Here is a 22,646-nt window from a genome sequence, read left to right on the forward strand (position 1 = left end):
TGTTTTTTTAAACAAATGCTGCGTGATTTTGAGTGTTTGTGAATCTGAAAGTTATTATTCAATAACATTGACAGCTTTAACAGCTGTGTGTCTGGATATGGGGCTTTACTGGTCGTTGGAGCTGTTCTGTGAGTGAGCTCGCTGCTTACCCCAAGACAGTTCCTATGTTGCACTGCACCATGCCAAAGCACTGGAGCCTGGCTCCCAGTGGAAAACCATGCCTGGGACCATGATAGAAGGAACAGTTTGGGTCAAGGGCAGAAAGCCAACAATCCCAAGGCAGAGAAGCATCTGCCCCATGAATGTTTTAAATTAATTACATACAGTGAGCTAAGATCATTTAAGAAAACAATTAGAATTAGAATTCTATGCAGGCACATGCTGTCCATACTTTCACAAGCTGGAAATACAAAGCTTTTTCAGGAATTGAAAGGTTAATATCCGATAATGATAAAAAAAATCTATATTTAGCAGCTTAAACAGAATCAAAGCCTGCTGTGCACCTTTCCTGTGTAGTTCTGTTTTAAGGAGCTCTACCTATAATTTCAAGCATTCTTGCCTGCAGTTTACTGTGACACTGTGTAGAATTTATAATCATGGTTGATTTCTATCCTCTGATGTTAAGGTACCATTATTTTAAGTACAAAAATAGTGGCTGAAATAACAGATTTGGAGGGTAGATTCCTGTATCTATACTAAAAATCCTAAAAGCATTGGGGTGATGATGGTCAGTGTAAAGGGAATTCAGTGAGTTTCGAGGGAGCATGGTAAACGGAGCCCTCGTGTATTAAAGAGAGAAGGGGAACTGCACCCCAGTGTATTGTAGGGAGCATTGGAATCAGGCTCCAGTATATTACAGGGAGCATGGGAATCAGGGCTCCAGAGTGTTAAAGGGAGTGTGGGAACCAGGGCCCCAGCGTGTTAAAGGGAGTGTGGAAACCAGGAAACCAGGGCCCCAGGGTGTTAAAGGGAGTGTGGGAACCAGGGAACCATGGCCGCAGCGTGTTAAAAGCGAGCGTGGGAACCAGGGCCCCAGCGTGTTAAAGGGAGTGTAGGAACCAGGGCCGCAGGGTGTTAAAGGGAGTGTGGAAACCTGAGCCCCAGTGTATTAAAGGGTGCATAGGAACCAGGGCTCCAGCGTGTAAAACGGAGCACAGGAACCAGAGTTCCAGTGTGATAAAGGGAGCACAGAACCCAAGGCTTCAGTGTGTTAAAGGGAGCACAGAACCCAAGGCTTCAGTGTGTTAAAGGGAGCGCAAGACCAGGGCCCCAGTGTGTTAAAGGGAGCACAGGAACCAAGGTCCCAGTGTATTCAAGGGCACATAGGACCAGGGCCCCACCATGTTGAAGGGAGCACATGAACCAGGGCCCCAGAGTGTTAAGGGGAGTACACGAACAGAGGCCTCAGTGTGTTAAAGGGAGCAGGTGAAGTACACATTGGTGCGTTAAAAGGAGTGTTTGAGAATCAGCACCTGATGAGCCAGATGCCGAACCATTGAGATCTTTAAACAATCAGGTAGACAATTATCAGAGTTTTACCTTAATTGGTGATCCCCAAGAATGAGCCTTTAGCTGTTCAAGGTCAGGTTCCAGAAGAAATCTAAGACACATGGAGTCTTTTATGACCTATTATCAACCTATGATACAGGCTGAATTGAAGACCCTAATGCTGAAGCTTACAAACATTACCAATTGCTTTAAAACACTAATATGAAATGTCATCAACCTGAAATATTAACTATGGTTGTCTCTCTATAAATGCTGCCTGACCTGCTGACTATTTCCAGTCTTTTCAGTTTGGATCACCTGCAGTCTTTTGCTTTTTACATCTCAAAACATCATGTATACTGTGTGCAATGCTGAGTAATTAGCTGCTACAAGTCCAATTAGGCAAGAGAATTAGCTCGTACTCCTTCCTCAGTAGCAAGGCTCAATCTTGCTGTGACTCTGTTCAAAATTTATACAAGTATAAATGTTAAGTATACTCACCATCACTTTTCTATTTAATATGAATTCCAATTTCCCCTGCAAACTCATTCCCCGATTTACAAAATGCAGGAAACCTCACAGTGATATACTCTACCAGTTCTGGTGGAATTATGCGTCTTGAATCACTTGAATATAGAATTAGATATGCTGTTCTTCATCTCAATTAGCCATTAGAGAAAGAGAAATGCAAAATAGTTGCTTCAAAAGGACTTAAACTACATAGGCTTAGAAGTTTTAAAGTCGGCAAACACAATGTGCAGCACTCTGATACAAATTTAATCTAACTGCAGGTGAAACACTTGCATGAATGTTAAGTGGTAGAGTTGGGGAAAAGAGCATGGAAACAGGAAAGCAACAAAGAAGAGAGCAGGGTTAGCAAGGGAAACAAGGACCGCAGATGCTGGAATCTAGGTGAAAAACACAATGATGCCTGAGGAACTCAGCAGGCCAGGCAGCATCCGTGGAGAAAAGCAGGCGGTCAACGTTTCGGGTCAGGACCCTTCTTCAGGACTGAAGATAGGAGAAGGGGAAGCCCAATATATAGGAGGGAAAAGCAGAGCAGTGATAGGTGGACAAAAGAGGGGAGGCGCAGTGGGGATAAGGTGGTGATAGGTAGATGCAGGTAAAAGATAGTGATAGGCAGGTGCAGGGGAGGAGAAGAGAGCAGATCGGCTGGGGGGGTGGGTCAAAGATAAGGAGGAAAAAAGGGGGATAAAAAAAGTGATAGGCTAGGAAAGGGAAGAATAGAAGAGGTATAGTTGGGGGGGGGTGGGGGTTGGGTTGTGGGGATTTTGCTTAAAGTGGGAGAATTCAATGTTCATGTTCTAAGACGGAAAATGAGGTGCTGTTCCTTCAGTTTGTGCTTGGACTTCTCCTGGTAGTGGAGGAGGCCGAGGACTGACATATCAGTGATAGTGTGGGAGGGGAGTTGAAGTGACTGGCAATGGGGAGATGCAGATCACAGTTACGGACAGAGCGCAGGTGTTCTGCGAAACGGTCACCTAGTCTGTGTTTGGTCTCACCAAGGTAGAGGAGGCCACACTTGGAGCACAGAATGCAGTAGATGATATTAAAGGAAGTGCAGGTAAATCTCACATGAAAGGACTGTTCGGGTTCCTGGATGGAGGTGATGGAGGTGGTGTAGGGGCAGGTGTTGCACCAATGGCGGGGCCAGTGGAAAGTCCCCAGGGTGGGACCGGGATGCGTGGGGAGGGAGGAGTGAACTACAGAGTCGTGGAGAGAGTGGTCCCTGCAAAAGGCAGAAAGGGGTGGGGAGGGGAAGATATGCTTAGTGGTGGAGTCCCGTTGGTGATGGTGGAAATGGCAGAGAATGATGTGTTGGATACGTGGGCTGATGGGATGAAACGTGAGGACAAGGGGGACCCTATCCCTGTTGGGTCTGGGAGGGGTGAGGATGAAAGCAGAGGTGCAGGAAATGGCAGAGATGCGGGTGCGAGCTCCCTTGACCACAGTAGGGGGGAAGCCACAGTTAGTAAAGAAGTTAGACAGCTCAGATGTCCTGGAGAGGTTAGGAAGAAATAAAGTGCTAAACAAAAGGGGTCAGTGTCAAAAAAGATTTAAGGACAAAGCAAAATTTAGAGTGTAAAATGAAGATGTAATTCTGTAAGTTGCACCTGCTAAATGACTTTGGGATGATGAAAACTGAATGCACTTCAACATACAAAATTTTCAGATAATCTGCCCAGAAAAAAAGTAGTTAGCACAGCAGAATATCTAATTCACATATATCACTCCCTAAGAAGAGAAACAGAACTCATCCCAAAAGCATTTTCAGTCCATTACACTTCGGAACATTCAAAATTTCTGTACTGTTTTTGAAATAAAAAGAAAGCAGTTATTTGGAAGGCATTGTTCTACAGCAATTGAAAATATCTTGTCACAGCAGGAAGAATTTATGTTGCCTCTGTGTGACATTACATAACACACTTTAAAAGAACTAAACAAGCCAGAGGCTGATCTCAAACCTGAACAACAATTAGGCTCTGAAATGACCTCATCCGATGCTTGGAGCTTTTAACCTGCCTACGAAGGGATAACGATTCATTTTTACAGCAGAAGTAAAAATAACTTTAAATAATATTATGACACATAGATGTTGGTCAACCTGACTGACCTTTCCATCGCTGGTCTTGCCATCAAGTTCAGCTACACAGCGGTGACTGGCACTTTACCTTTTGTGCTCCTAGCTCCAATTCTCTCACCATTGGATACTACATAGTTAGCCATTCAAGTAGCTTTATTCCAAGTGAGGCTAATGAACGGCAACCCCATTCAAATGGGATTGGTAATCTTTGAAAAAACCTGTGTGGGTTAAGTGATTGAGTTATTTTACCCTATTTTGTGTTAGCATTTTAATGTATTTTTAATTGCATTTATTTTATTTATATAGATTATTTAGAGACATTTAAAAACTATTCACATATATATTTCATGGATGTTTAAGGACTGTTCAAAGGTCTTTGACAGCAGACCTGCTGCCTGGGGCCTTCTCACTATTTGCTGCCTCACAAGGTGCCCGTGGCTAGGAAAATATTTGCCTCACTTGGCCCTCTGCATCCAGAAAAAAATGCTGATGTTTAGGGACTGCAGGTAGTGAGTCCATGCTGGCCCAAGATGATTCAATCCTTTGGCTAGCCTTATACAGAGCTTGTGATAGAGCAGAGGAGAAGATCGGTCAGGAAACCCTACAGGTTTGACTGTCTGTCTGTATGGAGAGGAAAGGCCACAGCTGAGGATTGTGCCAAGCTTCCCATTTGTTAGGGGGGCAAAGAACCTGGGGATTGTGAGGACAGGCCAGGACATCAGTTGAGTCAAGGACTGCGGGAGGTCAAGAATGAACATGGTGAATGAGGATCACAGGTGTTGGTGGGCAGTGGGACGGGTTCTGCTTTGAATGTGTCATGGGGAGGGGTGTCCATATCCACAAGAGAGTTAGAAATGTGGATTGAAGGGAAGCACTCCCTCCTCCTGCCTCAGAAGCAGAGGTATTTAAGGGCACTTTTCTCAAGAACTAAGAAAACAACATAGCTGCACAAACAGTACCTAAAGCTCTGAGCACAGATAGTGAATGTCTCTCTTTATTCCAGTGGGATATTAGGGATATTGGTTACAATTAGATCAACCTACTTACATTCAATTGACCTGTTTAAACAACTTAAGCATATATAATGAATGAGCAGTGGAACAATAATTAGTTAAACACCTGGACAAGAAGAGTAAAAACACAAGCAAATTTAATTGGTGAAGTAACATTGAAGGGGTCTTCACATTCACACTGATTAGTAATAGGGGCACTATGTCTATCTGAGTCAAGCTGCTGGTGGTGGAGAGGAGGGAATGGGAGCCAGGAGCACGAAAGTTATGTAGATTGGGCGGAGGTTGTAACTGAGGGACAGTGGGACAGTTTGAAGGTGAAAGATTTTCAAATTAATTTTCAGAGGCTTGTTGATTGAACCAGGACAAGGATGGGGTTAACAGACATGTAGGTAAGAACGCAATACATAGAAATGTAGCTTGTGTAAACTAATGACTGATAAGGAAAGAAATAAAGCCTCAAAGAGATCAGATTCTGGATGCGTCAAGAAATGACGTTGCTAAACAAACTGGGAAGGGAAATTGAAATCAGTCAGATTATGGGATTATGAAATCAATATGGAGACTCATGGAGAGATATGCTGCTATTTTAATGTGTGATAGTAAAACACTTTGAGTTTAGTGAAGCCAATGCCAGCCAGTTCTAACTCAGAGAATGACCGATTGTTGCAGATTTCATTCCAGCAGGTGATTTCAACTCAAGAGGTCAGTGACTTGCCCCGTATGATTTGTTGGGTCTATGACTCAACAAAACCTGAGATATCACCATTTTATGAGACTATCACATCAATGTTAATGATTTTTCTGAGACGCAGATCAACACTGACCTAGAACAGCTGAATGGCTGTTTCTTTGATAGACATTCAATATAATTTTTATTACTACTCAATGAAGTATAAAACTGGTCAATTATGATGCACTGAAAAATATTCAAGAGTGTGGATGATAAATTTTTATTTGAGGTATAGTGGAACAAGGAACTAATTTCAGTTGGCTGAAGACTGCAGGATGAAAGAGTGAAACCTGATGTTGGGGGTACTACCAGCAACTGAGTTTTGTAAGATGCGATGTGGGGAGAGCATAGCAATGGGAGGAGGGTGGGAGGGGGGAGGAGGGGAGGGTGGGAGGGGGGAGGAGGGGAGGGGGGGAGGAGGGGAGGGGAGGGGGGGAGGGTGCAGATGAGGATTTCAGTAGTTAAGGTGGGGTGACACTATAGAAAGATAGTCTTTTTGACAAAAGGGGAAGTATTCAGTTCAGAGTCATACAACACACTGATGCTGTGAACTAGGGTATAACTATGATAAGATGGGAGGTGGAATCTATGGTAAAGGTGCATGGTTTCAGGCAGAATTTTAACTTATCTTTAAGAGTGGTTGTCAGTCAAGGATTCCAACAACACAGAGGTAGTAAAGGGGTTGAGAGAGGTAGTGGAGAAACTGTCTGTTCACCACCTATATGTGAATGTTGAGTCCGTATCCACAGATGAAGGTTCCAAGGGGCAGTAAATGGGTAAGGAACAAGAAAGAGTCAAGCGAAGATTTTTAGGTGATTGTAGTTGTACTGTCCCCAGGCAGGAAGGAAAACCATTGCCGCAGATGCTCATAAATGCTCCCAAAATGATGCTGGGGATGTTATTTTAGGAATATAACCCAGTTACAATGAAAGAATGCTAATGTGCATTCAAATCAGAATTATGTGCAGCTTACAGGGGGACTTTAAGATGACAGAATTCTGATGATATTACCCTTTATTCCTTTCTGGATGCAAGGTGTTGGTGCAGCCAATTTGGTCAATTGGTGCAATATCTCTCACAGATAATACTACTGGAGCTATCACACAACATTTGCAGAGTGCTGGTTTGTGCTGCTTTCTTTGTGTTGTTGTTACCTCCTTACTGTGAACTTTCTAAATAGTGGGGAAGGTGAGGCACACCACAGAACAACTAGTCTGTCTTTTAATCCTACTTACAAATTATTAGACTAGCTGAGGAAGAGTCAACGGTGACACCTTTGCTGTTGAAGGTGTATGGTGGTACAATTGAAGGTAAGAGGTTGATGACATGGCTAAAAGCATAGCTAGTTGGGGAATATAGGTCTTCAGCATTACAGCCGGGCAATCCTGTTCACATAGCTATTGCTCAGTTCAGTGCTCTCAGCCAAATTATATGGATTGAATCAAACCAGCTGATGACTGGCTTCTGTAACCGTGAGGATCTCAGGAGGGTGCCAACAAAGTCCTACATCAAAGTCCTGGGTTTAATGACTGGACTTCCAAGCCACAAATACATTAGATAAAATCTTGTTAAAGTAAGTTATCTCACTGCACAGATATTTTTCTCCAATATTCAGCTCAAAGAAATTTTGCTTCATAATTTCCTAGCAACTTGATAATTGTTCCAAGGAAAACACAGCATCTGGGACATTAGTGAATCATCTGTTTCTTCTCATTGCTTAAATCGAAGCATCTACTTAAGCACTGAGAAAGAAACAGCCGATAAGGAGGTTGAATGGGGATTGGAGAATTTGTCAAATCAGGTAAAGAAATAGAAAGAGGAAAAAAAGTAAAGCATTTCTTTTTAATAATGCTTGTGAAATCTCTCACAGCAATTTATTACCCTGAGGAATAGGACTGAAGAATTTTAATTGCTCCCTTTCAGGGCCAGAGATTGGCACTGTATTAAAAATGTAAGCAGGCTGCCTATATCTTTATCTGCTAGCCACAACTTTCCATGGCGAGATTAATTTACAAGTCCAGCTGCTTCTTAAAAAAAACAAGGAGATTTAAGGACAGAATGCTGCTTATGTAAAGCAAACAGCCGAAGTAGCGCAAATTGATTTGTGTGTTCAGGAGATATGCAATTCATGCTGTTAACACTAAATCCCTTGTATTTGCCGATTGATCTTTCCAGCAAGATTTATATACTTTTGTGTCAGATATGACTTCAGCCTACTAGTTTTTTTTGGTTCAATCTGATTAACAAGCATTCTTAAGGGGTCCTTGGGCTTTACATGAAAACTGTGTGTATTTGTTCTCATCTTTCATCCAGCATTGAGCTGTGGTGTCTCCAACAGTTCTGGCCAAACCCAAAATGAGCAGCAATGAGCAGGCTGCTGGTGAGTAGGCTTATAGGGTAACATCCATTACCTTGCTGATAATTTAGAAAACAGTGGGTGCATTTAGTGGGTAGGTCAGATGGAGCCTATGGTGTACCTTTTCTATTAGATGCCACTATCATAGCTACAATGAAATAGCTTAAATAGATTTGTACAGAAAACAAAAACATTGTTTACAAAGGACTTTCATACCTTGGAGCATTCCAGTGTTTACTTTGAAGTGCAGTCACTGTTGTGCAGCAAAAAAAAGTCCAACAATTTGTCACTGGTGCAACTTGTCACATGCATCAGTGACAATAAACTGTAGATCTGATTTTGGTAAATGGTTTGATGGATGAAGTTTGATGGCGTGCTGGGAACAGCCCTCTTCTTCAAAATTGTGCTATCGAATCTTTTATATCCACCTGAGAAACCAGGAGTTAAGAATAACACCCAAAGGACAATGCTTTCAAGAATGCAGCAATCACTCACTGTTGCACTGGAGTGTCAGCCTAAATTTTAATGTTCACATTCCTGGATAAGGACTTGATAGCACAATCTTCTGGCTCAAGGCAGAAGTGCTACTAATGAGGCCAAACCTGGCAATTATTGGGGTCCATCATTTTATCATTACTACAACTAGAATGTTGTCAAGACTATGACTTGCAATCTGCCCAGCACTCTCAGCCAGTTCATTATGTGACATTAATTAACACAATGGGCTGGAGAGGAGCATCCATTATACTGGAGACAGAGGAGGATCTGAGTGTAAGTGCCCACCTGGCAATTTTGGTTCAAGATATTTGTGAATAAATGAGCCGTTATCTCTTAAATTCACAGACTGGGCTTTGTCATGATGTGTCAGCCTTCTCTTCCCATTTGTTGCCCACAGCAAGATAAAATATTAAGCACCTATGCCACCTTGTATATTCAACCTAATTTTTTTTAAGAAAGACATCTACATTCTTTGCCTCAGGTGTGTAGAATTCTGTTTAAGTTTTTAACTTGTGCATTTTTTTTGAAAAAGTAAGCTGCAAAGGACATTTCAGCAAACAACAAATAACACACAAGAGTCCACACCCCAGACTCTGGATCCTTTCTCTGCTGAGATGCAATAAATCTTGTTAGTTTGCTTTGTTATTGTACCCTGGTTGCTGACCTATCTATAATCTTTGAGCCAAAACTCCTCGAGCAAACAGATTGCTAATTAACAAAGATATGCTTCATCTATTAAAAGGAAATGAAAAAATAAGTCTTGATGAAAACAAAAGCAACAGGGCACTTGCAAGAATGAAGGCAAGCTGGGCAATGCAGAGACACAGTGCAAGGAGAACCAATAATTGGAGTGCTGGGATAGATTTCATTATGCACTCTCCATGTGAAGAACAATAATTCCAGGAAGACTTGTGTGTGCCTCCTGGCTGGAAGTTTACAACAGCACAAGTGAGGTTCTTCAGTGTGTTAGGATAGACATATGACACTGTGACTTAGAAAATGGCTTGGCAAAAAGGCAAGAACACAACTTTTTATTTAAATCACAGTTTTAAATCAACATCATGGCAATTACTAGTGATCAGCTGCATGGAGGATAGTTTTTTTGAGAAGTGTTAAAAAGAACACAAGAAAATTATATATTTTGCTTTTTGGTTTACAGAAAACGTAGAAAATTTAATTTAGTACGTTTAGCAATGTACGTTTTAATTTTCAGAAGATGAAAGCATTTCAATGTTATTTAATGATGTTTAAGTTATAGCAAATTAGTGTACAACAATTAAATATACGTAAATTCATATTGATTAGAATGCATTATTGTAATAATAGACTGCTGAATGACATGTGACATTATATTTGCACTACCATTGTATCGATCTGGCCCATCTAGTGGAAAAGAGAAAGGAGGACATTTGAGAGGGTAGTGAACCCAGGCAGCATCTGTGCAATTTCTAGTTCCTGAGTCAAGAGCTTAAACTGATGGGAAGTATCTTTAGCTTTGGGAATGGGTGTTACACTAATTCACTGATAGCAGGAAGGCTTCATCTTTGCTAGTTTAGTGTAATAAATTGGACTAGTCTTAATTCAGTTCCTGTTGTACACAATCTAACAACAACATCAAAACTGAAAATGACACATTAGTTCAATAACACTAACAAGCATTTATTTTGCACCTTTAACATAGTGAAATATCTAAACAGCTTCACAGAAGCATATTCATTTGAAAATTAACACCAAAAGAAAGAGATTATGGGAGGCCAAAGACTTAGCCAAAACGATTTGTTCCAACCTCTTAAACTGAGGCAATATGATTATGAGTGTAAAGTGAATAAAAGAGATTAAGACACCTGCTCTTGTATCACTCACTGTCTCTGTTTCACCACATTTACATCATATGATCAATCACTCAATGTATCTAATTTAATCATTCAAAGTATTTACTGATGTTAATGACCAAGAAGAAATAGTTAGCCTTGTCACAAGAGATCTAGGTGACTCTGTTCTGCAAGTTCAGCCAAAAGCCTAAATGTTGCAAGTGTCTTGCCTCGAACCTTAAAATCTAGGCCTAGAATTTCATTAAGAATACAATCTCATCAATCCCATGGGAATCTCATGAAAAACTAGATGATATACTGTTTTGGAAAGGTAGGAGGGGGACATCATTTTTAACTAAATAGATCACTCTGCTGATATGATGGTGAAGTTGTGAGGAATTCCTGCTGTCCCATTAAGGCAATGAGACGTAATTGCTCCAAATAGGCAAACCAGGCATTAGATGGAGTGTGATGGCTTCTCTGTTGACTAACAGCTTTTTCTAAATTCTCTATTTGCTCTCCAAGGCCAGAAAACTTAACAGAAAATTAGTGACATCCTGTTGTTGTTGTAGTTTTGACACTGCAAAGTCTTACATTTTATGTGTGATGACTGTTGCTAGACGTTTATATTTGTAGAAAGGAGACTAGCCAAAAAGCTCTTCAGTGCCAGCATGCACACATAGATACTTGCATCTTAATAAGTACTTCAGAGAGAGCTGCATAAGTATCCAATTCTGAAAGGAATTGTGAATTATGAAGGTACATGTGGATGAAGATGATCAAACATTCCATGGGATGCACCAGTTCCTCTACTACTGGGACGTGTAAGCATCATCAATGAATGCAATTTCCATTCCTATCTATCCAGTGAAACATCTATAATGACTTCTCTTTCTGTCTCTGCACAGTTACCCCTGGTGTTCTATCTTTAGCCATTACTCATCTATGTGCTGGCCTTGAGCAACATCATTTGAAAACACAGAGTCTATTTATAAACAGTCTGACAAGACCCAGCTCTATCCATGCCTATTTATTAAACCTCCAGCCATGACCAGCCTAACACCCTTGGCCAACCTCCCATCTTCTACCCTTTGTTAACCTTCTCTACCCATGTCCTAACTCACACTAAGCTTTGTTCACCCTTCACTCAGTGTTTACTGCCAGTTAAACAATACCTAATTTTAAAACTCTCATCCTCATTTTCAAATCTCATCCTTCCTGATTTCTGTAACACCACCCACTAATATGACAAGTGTTCAAGAAATCCTTGCTCCTTCAATACTGCCCTCTTGATCACCCTTCCACCCGATCAGTCCCTAAGATCCAGAATTCTCTTCCAAAACCTTTCTGTCTCTTTTTCTTTAAGACATTCTTTAAAACCCATCCCTTTTACCAAGTTTCTCAAAAATTTGTTGCAATAGCCTGTTTCAAATTTTGTCTGATTACATTCTTGTGAAGCATCTTGGGACATTTTATTATGTTAAAATTGCTAAAGGTACAAGTTGTCTTTGTAATTGCTCATGTTTCAACAGAGTAGACTTTCAACTAAAGCTGATAATTCATTGCTCAAACAATGAACTTTGGGGCAGGGAGAAAATTCTGGGAATTTCCCCCCCCAAGATAATATCAATTAGTAACAGGATGCATTCAATAAGATAACTTAGTATATTGTTAAAAAAATGGTTGAATTTGTAATGTAGAGCTACATCAGGCACATGTAGGTTGGGCATTTGCTTTGTTAACCTGATGTGGTTCACTAGAAGCCAGTGGCCATTCTTGTGGAGTGAGCAGCACTGATTGCTTTCTCCAAAGGCACTTAGGTTTGGGGGAGAGAGAACAACCTGATGGATTTCGTGCCACTGAAAGGGATGCTATATTTTAAGAAATGTGGAAGATCAAATGACAGCAACTTCTGAATCATCAAGCAACATGGTATCATTCAGGCCTCAAAGTTCTCAGGTGCAGCTGTAGTGTTGTTCAAAACAAAGGAACACCATGATGGAAAACATCTTCTCTTTCAAAGGTTGCCTGGTGCCCAGAAAAATGAGTAGATGGCATTGGAGAGCAAGTAATGCCGGTTCTGTTGACATGACTGGAGTGTTTGGAGGAATTTAATGATGCTACTGCATCTGCCAAGGCTCAACTCCTTTGACGACTTCTTTTATTCTATCCACATCTACTTTTGTCCAAGCGTTTAAATGTTTCACTCAAACTCTTTCTGCATTTCTCCCTGAATCACAACAGGACAAATCAGTAGAATTCCTCCCATTTACACTCACATTTGCAATATCTGCAGCTGCCTATTACAACTAATACTCCTATCAATTCTCAAATCCCTTAAAATGATCAAGCCGTACCTCTTTCCATCCTTCTTGATGAGGAGCTGGAATTCAACTGAAAGGAGATTACCAGACATGAGGAATCCCTAGCTCTTTACATATCTTGACATTAATGGAGGCACTGGCCATCAACATCATAGCTGATGGCTAGACAAGCTCCAAAGCAAGGTGTTTCAATATCTTCCCATCTCTACTAAACTCTTACTCGGGGACTAAGCGAGAACATATCAACTAAGTAACGCACTGTGCCATCATCTACCTTTATGATACACAGGCTGCTCTTTAGCAATGTAATAGAATATTTATAAAACAGTAGATTTGCTGGAGGAACTCAGTGGGTTGAGCAGCATCTGTGGGAGGGGAAGGATTGTCGACATTTTGGGTTGAAGCCCAAACATCAACTATTCCTCTCTCCTCCCTCCCCCCTCCAACCCCCCTCCACTCCACCCCCCAACAAACAGATGCTTCTTGACCTGCTGAGTTCCTTCAGCAGATTGTTTGTTGCTTCCACCTCCAGCATCTGCAGTCCACTGTGTCTCCAGAATTCAGAAAGTATTTTTGAAGACCTTTTAAGCAAAAAATATCACAGATGTGAAGATATACATATATTGATCTGCAGATGATTATGTCTGCTCAACATTATAATTGATGGCAATGTGCTGTTTATGGGAGTTTATGATATTTGGTTTTTTAATAAGAATGCAGCGACTTCCAGCATCTTCACAAAATTAAATCTATTCTTTTGAATAGCTTATCATCCATAATGTCTAGACTAACGCCATTGACCAAGGCAGTAACATGTTGTGTCATATCACTAGAAAATACTGAACCTTGTCATGAAAATGGATGTGCTATGATGTGTTTAATAGGTTATTATTTCTGAACAAAGCAAATAGATTCAACCGAATGGTGTAGTTTCTAGAATTTGCTTGCTCTTTGCTGAGCTCCCAGCTGTTTCACACAGATACTAGATGAATATTGGAATTCTATAAACAAAATTGATGAAGGAAATATATTTGAGCAAATAGCTTAACAGAGCCCCACATAGCAGGTGTTTTAATGAAGCAGCCTTTTTTTTAATAACCTTTAGGCACATTTTCCCAAATTTGACAATGTTTTTTTTCAAAATGTGCAGCTGGTACAGTGGGAAGCTGAGAAGCAGAATCAAAAACTATGAACAAGAGAATATCCCAAGAACAAAAAAGAGCACAAATCCCACAGAGACATAATGAGGACAAATAATTTGCTGAGGGTAATCACATGCAAATACCTGACACTATACATCAGCCATTTGTGAGCCTCCAGTGCACATTGTCTGCTCACTCCTGTGCTTCCCCAATTGCTGCAGCACGGAAGATGGAATATTGCTTGGTTCAGTCAATAGCTTTTGAAGTGTTTGTGGTTAAAAAGCTCAGGCCCAAGGGCCCATCTGTAACCTGCAGCCAACTGGGAGCTGGCCCAGCTATCAAGGAGCCGAGTAATCACTGATCAAGGGCATGGCAACAGACTGACTGTACTGTTTACTTTAGAGAAGGCAGCATGTCATAGCAAGGCTGCCCCTAACCACCAAGTTGTGAAGATGTTCTAACCACCTCTAGGATCAATGCTCCCACAAATCTGTATCTTGCTTCAGCAGAGGTAACGGGTGAATTTGCTACCCAGTAAGTCTTTGCTACCTGCACTTATTTCTATTTACTTAGCTGGGCATCCTGCAAGCATTACCAGCACATCTATTGAAGAGCAAATATTATGCTTGGCCACAGCTAGTGATTATTGGTTGTTAGTCCCAGATGTAAATAACGCAATTGCACCATGCTCAAACTGAAGCAATTATACTATAATCACAGCATATGAATAACAAGTCTGTTTTCATCTCAGAGTCAAGTGATGAGCCTACAATTGATTTTAATATGTACAAAAAACCATGTAACACAGATCACATGATTAAACTGATTAAAATCAAATACCTTCTTCCTGTGCCTAGTAACAATTACATCATGTCATAATGTACAGCTCAGTTCCACATAAGCCAACATTGGTACAGGCTATGTCTGGATTTTAAATTGGCATCACAAGAGTTATGTCCATTTCTACCTTCGGGATATTCTTTACTGAAGTAAAAATCCTATCACCTTCCTCCACTTTTGATCCAATCATCTAATTTCTATTGAATGTGACAGAAGCAATTCAGTCAGAAACTAGATAAAAACTATTGGTACCAAATTAAAACAAGTACATACATTGCAGTTTTATGTCCTTAGAATGTCCATTAGAGCTTCACAACCAATTAATTACCTCTGCAGTGTAATCACTATTGTTTTTGGGATGATAAAGTAATCAATTTATGTGCATCAAGATCTCATAAACAGCAATAAAAAAACATGACCAGTTAATTAGTTTTAATGTTGTTGATAAGGGAAAATATTGGCTTGGACAACAGGGATCCTTCCTGACTTGAGCTCCTATCACGAGCCACCATAAATGTCATACAGGACTTTGGAGACATTTCAGTCATTAAACCATTGGCGTCAAGATGCCCAAGATGTTTGATATGCAGAAAAAGCAAAATCCAGATGACTCTAAATCAAAAATACAAAATCTCAGAAATATACAGGGTTGTCAACCTCTGAGAAGAGTTTGTATCTTTGTTTTCATTTCAGGCTAAGTGTGCTCCCATCCCATTCTAAATTATATTTTTTTTGGCCTTCAGTGTTAGTTTCACTGAAGATCACTGCAAGATCAAGCATTAGGTGAAAGGTCTTTGACCTGAAAACATTATTCTCTTCCTCTTTTCACTGATGCTGCCTGAGTTGCTGAGTGTTCTCAGCTATTTCCAGTTCCATTTCAGATCACCAACATTTAATTTTCATTTAGAACTTTATTGTTAGATACATTACAGCCCTTTGGTTTCAATTGTGACTTTCCTAACTTGAAACTTTAGCTGCCATTTTTGTTAGGACAGGGAGTGCTGATTCAGTGATGGGCCCAACTCCATTTGGGAGGAGGGTGTTGGGGCAGATCTTCTGGTAGGAACCATTCTAACTATGAGCCCACCTCTTGCTTCTTCAGGGTTCAATTTTACTATGTCAGTCTCACCTGGTTGCCTTTCAGACCTTACTCCCTACCACTAACTCAGTTATTTACAGATTCTCCGGTATCCTCCATATATATTTAATACACTTAATTTTGTTGTGCCCTTCTATCTCATATTAAAATCATTCAGTCATTTAATCACCTTCCAATTTTCCAGTCAAATATCATGCAGCTCCTTTTACTCTTTTTTTGTTGTTCTTTGTTCTTTCATTTTAAAAGATTGATCCTTGATAATCCTTTGTTTTCGATGAAAACTCAAAATGTTACTTTGTCTTTAAAATTCACAGTTGCTTATTTGTAGCATCTCCTGCTTTTCTCCAAATATTTTAACTTAATTACGTTTATACCTCTTACATATGAATATGACTCACACTGCCCTGACAAGACCAGTGCTATAACTCTGCGAACGTATAACGAATGAGGCAGAACGTACAACTCTAAAGGAGGTGAACAACAATCTGACCTTGGTCTCACCCTACGTGTTGCTCCTTGGTGACTGACCCAAAGAAATATCACTCAATTCCATTGCTTTACCATTCTCCTTAACCCCACAATCAGCTCCTGCTTTCAAACGTCATAATCCAAAATTGTCATGGATGAGTCAAACTTTCCTTCAGCTGCACATCAAAGACATCCTCTTTGGCCTCTACTCAAAACTGTACTCATTCATCACTGACTCCATCACACTCTTGGCCACTGACTCAGACAGAACCATACTGTGCAAGATCTCAGCATTCTTTTCAACCAGGAGATTAGCTTCATTCCCCATATTCCTATCATCAGCAAGGAGCATTCATGGCTTTATCCTTACCTAATCTCTTTTCCAGGTTTTTGCTATCTTTGAACTTGATTTGGTCAATATCTCCTTCACTCAGTAGTAGTGTCCCTTCACATATTATAATTTATCCAAAATTTGGATCTCTATATTCTGTCCAATATTTATCCTGAATCAAACCCCATAAAACTCGATCTCTAGTCATTGTCACATGCTGTTGCAACCACATTTCTCAACATAACAACAACCAATTACACTGTAAATAAAGTACTACATTGTAAAGAACTTCGGGACATCCTGAAGTTGTAAAGGTGTCTATATAAATACCAGTTGCTATTTTTACTTTAACATTTAACTTCACAACACTGCACGATAGTCATTCGATACTGCACAATGATTATGGACAATGCTCGTGACTGCAGGAGAATAACCCAAAATTCTGCTGTGAAAAAAACTTTAAATTATAAGACATCTTTACAACTTCAGGATGTCCTCCTTTATAACATTGTACTTCATTTTGCAGTGTAATTGGCTGTCGCTGTGTTGAGAAATATGGCTGCATCAGCATGTGACAATGACCAGATATTGAGTTTTATAGATTTTGATTCAGGGTAAATATTGGCCAGACTACTTCAGAGAACTTTCCCTACTGCAGTACCATGAGATCTTTCTCATTCACTTCATAAACCAGATGGTTTTTGCTTTAATGCCTCACCTCAAAGACTACACACTGCCCTTCAATGCCAGATCTTTTGGGGATTTTGCTCTCAAGTCCCTCGATTATGACATGAACTGAAAGTCCTCTGATTCAGGGCAAGTGGGAAATAGCCACTGAGCTACAGGTGAGTTACCATAACAGGATTTCAAACTTTCAAATGCTGAAGGAGAAAATCTTCTGCCTAAGATAAGCTAACTGGATTGGACGGGAGCACAGCACTTAACAACATGGCCCAAAGCAAATTGCACAACAAAATTGCTCTGTTACAATTATGACTAGAGACACAAGAGGCTGCAAATGCCGGAATTTGGAGCAAAAACCAAACTGCTCAATGGGTCAGACAACATTTGCAGAGGGAAATGGACAGTTGATGTTTCAGATCAAGATCCTTCACCTGGACTGAAAGAGTAAAGGTGAGATGGCCAGCATAAAGAGGCGAGGGGGAGGGGTGGGACAAGGGTTGGTAAGTGATAGGTGGATTCAGATGAGGTGGGCTGACTGGCAGGAGGAGGGACGAAAGGGTGGAAATAGGAACAGAGGCTGGAAGATGGTAGGTGGGAGGCAAACAAAGAGTTACAGATGATGGAATCTGATAGAAAAGGAAGGTGGAGCATGGAATCAAATAAGGAAAGTAGGATGGGCAGATGGGAACACTAAATGAGAGAACCCAGTGGGAGGTGTGTGGGCGATGGGCAGATGGAGTCAGTGGAGAAGGGGTAAGAAACTGGGTGAGAGGGGGTGGGGGGGGGGGGGGGGGGGGGTTGGGCATGTGGAAGAGGAACCGGGGAGACCAGGAGAAGAGAGAGAAAGGGACAGAGGGGGAGCAGGTTACCTGAAACTGGAAAACTCAATGTTCATGCCATCAGGTTGTAGGCTATCCAGGTGCTATATGAGATGTCATTCCTCTAGTTTGCACTTGGCTTCACCTTGGCAGTGGAGGAGGCCAAGGACAGACAAGCGATGTGGGAATGTGGAGGGGAATTAAAATGGCTTGCAACTGGGAGCTCCAGATGGCCATGGCAGATACAATATAGGTGCTCAGCAAAGCAGTCGCCTGGACTGTGCTTGCTCCAACTGATGTGGAGAAGACCACATTGAGAGCACCAAATGCAAGAGACAACATTGGAGAAGGTGCATGTGAATCACTGCTTCACCTGGAAGGGTTGTTTAGGTCCCTGGATAGTGGTGAGGGAGGTGGTTGGGGACAGGTGTTACATCTCCTATGGCAGAAAGTGCCTGGGGAAGGGGAGTGGGAAGAGGAGGGATGAGCGAACCAGGGAGTCACAGAGAGAGAGTGATCCCTGCAGAAAGCAGAAAGGGCAGGGAGGGGAAGATGCAGCTGGTGGTGGACACAATATGATTCTTTTTCACTTTCTGCTCTATGCATGAAACTCAAAACCAGTCAGGTCTAAAAATGAGCCTTGCAGCATTATGATTATCACAGAACAAAAGAAGCTCCACTTGGAACACTTCATGAAGATATGCTAATGGTCTGACAAAGCAGGAACATTTGTATACAGTGCTCGAGTGTTGGCTGTGTCAATTACGCAATAACGTTTCCAGACAATTATCCAGACTTATTTTGTATACTGAATCTGTTTTATCTGTAATGATCTCCCACCCACTTTATAATGTCTATCATCCATTCATCCTTTAGAATTCCAGCACCTCCTCTATGTTTCATATCCCTAGGAATCACTGTACTTTACAAATAATTCCGTATAAATTCATTTGTCTATCACAGTAGATTTGAATTTCATGGGGAAATGTTAGTAACTGCACATGTGCCTACATGTGCAGAAAAAAATTGATAGCCAGTGGAAAAAACCCTTGGTAGCTAATTTGTGTACAAGATCCCTTAAACAGCAATGACATACATAAACAGTCAATTTACTTCCAGTAGAGTAACAAAAAAAAATGCATAACAGTTTTGGCAGCAACCATGAAGAAAGAAACAGATAAGGTTTCAGATGCTCTGTTTGTGACTCCATCCCACCATTACACCTGCCCAACAAAAGACATAAACTTGCCGAAAAACGACAAGATATCTAGGCAGAATGTCTACTGAACTTCTAAAATTGGCTGAATTCACAACCTTGTCTTCATGTGAGAAGAGAAGGGAATGCCAAGAGAACTCAGAGAAGCATAACTGTGATTATCTTTAAGAAAGGAGCTTGATCCGGTTATAGTATTTACAGAGTGGTTTCCCTGCTGCCTGCTACAGGAAACGTCATCAAAAGGCTTCACTTCAACTGATTCTCCCAGTGGCCTGTGTCACAGGGCAGATTCTGCCTGTCAACAAGTACAATAGACAAGATTTTTATGATGTGACAACTCCAAGAAAGATGTAGGGAGCATCATCAACCACTGCACATGTTCTTTAGTAACCTGACAAAAACCTGTCACGAAGAGGAATTGTGGAGAATCCTTCTTAAGTTTGGCATCAGTCAAAGATTCTTCTCCATTCTACACCTCCTGCCGCATGATATGCAAGCTGTGAATTAAACCAAAAGGTTAACCACAGACCAAATCTCAACTGAGATCTTGATCTTCAAGCACTCTTTTCCTCAGACAGCCAAAGACTATGCTAGTGCACTGGCGACAGTGGTGAATTTTGTCATTGATGTCACTCCAAACCTCCCTACAACCTTCAAGCTGCAACATTTCACCTCACCTCCAACAAATTCCACAATGGAATGAAGCTAATTAATGGGAAACTAATCTTCACCACCTCCATTTCGAAACCAAAGTCGCTCCCACCTCATTCACATTGCTAAGGTTCGCAGATGACACTTGTATAGGTACGCAAATGGAGACTAAGCTCCAAGTCTTTACTTACTTGTTCTCTGAAGTACGAGAGAGAAGGGCCCTTGTATTAAATATCCTTTAGACAAATGTCCCCAACCAACCTGCTCAATATCTCTCCCCAACAATAGGTCCTGATGAGATCCTGGTAACATGGATCACTTTCCACCTCTGCCACCTCTCACAAAGGCAGGTATCAGCAACAAAATTCACCACTGTCTCCAATGCACTAGCCTAGTCTCTAGTTGTCTGGGGAAAAGAGTGTTTGAAAACCAAGACCTCAAACCCAGTACTATACTTACAGTCTACTCACAGCAGTGATACCTGCCCTCCTGTATGCTGCAGAAATATAGGCTATCAGCAGACACCTCAAAGGCACTGATAACACCATCTCTTAAAAATTCTTCAAATCCATTGACAGGATAAGTAAACCAACATCAATGTGCTCTACCAGGCCAACACGGGCCAGCCATTCTGTCAGCAGGCCTGAAACAAGTATTCTCTTCTGAGCTCTATTACATTATGAGATTTCCTGAAGGATGTTCTCAAAGCCTCATTGACTCATGAAAATGGCCTGTGATCAAAATGGAGGGGCAGCATCTGGTAAGACAATAAGTACCTCAAGCCTTTTCAACGCGATCACAGAAACCAAACAGAAGTGACAGAAAGAGCATAGAACCACCCACCCCATCCAGCACCTCTGGGTAGAGTTATTTGTGGATCCCATCAAGGCCTTATCAGCCATATCTGGAGAGAAAACAAGTCATCAGTGACCCCAAGAAGAAGAAAAAGGGCAAACAAAATCTTACACAAAGCTACATAAGGAGATGTTAAGACAGATGACAAAAATACTTGGTCAAAGGAAGAAAGAGAGGCAGAGATGATTAAAAGATAAATTCTAGGATTTTTGGCCTTGGCAATGGAAGTCACAACCACCAATGTGGAGCTATTAACATCAGGGACAGTCAAGATACCAGAGTTAGAGGAGCACAAATATTTCAGAGATTTGGACTGGAAGAGATTAGAGAGGAGGGATGGGCAAGGTCATGGAAGAATTTTAAAACAGAACTGAGATTTTTTTTTAAAACAAGCCGTTGTTTAACCAGAAGCCAGTGTACCTCACTGGGTAAATGGAACACGAGTACTAGGTCATGGGTAGCAAAGATTTGGGAATATCAGGGTAAAAAGTAGGAGCTTGTCTGCATTGGAGTGCATTAGACAATAATTTCTAGAGATGGCAAAAGGCATAGATAAATATTTCAGCAGCAATATACCAAGACAGGGCCAAAGTCTAGGTTACAAATTGTTTCAAGCAGTTGTCAGGGAGAAGGAAGGAGAAGCTGGGTAGGGAACAGAATTTGTTGCAAGGATCAAGGAGAATGATTCTCTCAAGATAAAAGAAAATTTTCAAAATTCCTTCCCACTTTTGTGTCTTAAGATGACGGCTTCCTATCTGTACAACACTATAGCCTGTAACTGACCATTTTACTTTTCTGTACTTGAGTGATTAGAAATGATTAAAAAAACTGCAGATGCGAGAAATCTGAAATAAAAACAGAAAATGCTGGAAATACTCGGTCAAGCAGCATCTGCGAAGGATGAAGATCCTTCATCAGAACTGTTTTGTTAGAAGTTTCTTCGACCTGAAACATTAACTTAGCTTTCCTTTCCACAGAAGCTGCCAGTCCTGCTGAGTGTTTCCAGAATTTTCTGTTTTTAATAGAGCATATGTAGTGTGCAATGAATCACTAACACAATGCATTTATTAAACATTTATGAAGGAACATTTTAAATTCAGTCCCTTCAAAACATCCTTTTTATGCAAAATAGTCGTAGCTTTTTTTTAGAAGATTTAAACTTATTCAAATCTTCTAAAATTATTTGACAATGAAAACAGCACTAATAAATTATATGATTTCATTACTCAATGAAACTACTCATCTTCAATGCACAACCTTGATTAATTTGATAGCTATTATGTCCTTGCCATTACTTTGTCCTTCAGTGTGAATACAACCAAAGTTATCAGTACCAAATTGTCTCAGCATTACAGTGCTCGACCAGAACAAATAGCAGTAAAGTTAATAAATTTGATAAGAAATTAGTTATTTTAATTAATTTATATTGCAAAATACAGAGCATCAAGCAGGCCTTCATGCAAATTTCCAAGGAATCAAAGCGACAAATTACTGGCGGATCAATGTAAAAATGAAATTATTACAATGGCGCAACCAACATATTGGATTTTATGGCAGAAGTAAAACTTGGAAACACAACAAAACAAAGCAAAACACATAACCTGACAGAATGAGCCAACAGACACTACTTGCATGTTAACTGCCATATTCTCCAAAGATCATTATTTACTAAAGATGATAATGAATGTTTCAGAATACTATTTTCTGCCTCATGTTT

General features: G+C 40.7%; 1 protein-coding gene across 2 annotated transcripts in view; it reads right to left on the minus strand.

Moving 5' to 3' along the window:
* Positions 1–22,646, minus strand: part of snx29 (sorting nexin 29) — a 423,313-nt gene that overhangs the window by 23,182 nt on the left and 377,485 nt on the right. The gene's annotated exons all lie outside the window — the stretch shown is intronic.

The sequence above is a fragment of the Pristis pectinata genome, chromosome 8 (assembly GCF_009764475.1).
Source record: "Pristis pectinata isolate sPriPec2 chromosome 8, sPriPec2.1.pri, whole genome shotgun sequence".
NCBI lineage: Eukaryota > Metazoa > Chordata > Chondrichthyes > Rhinopristiformes > Pristidae > Pristis > Pristis pectinata.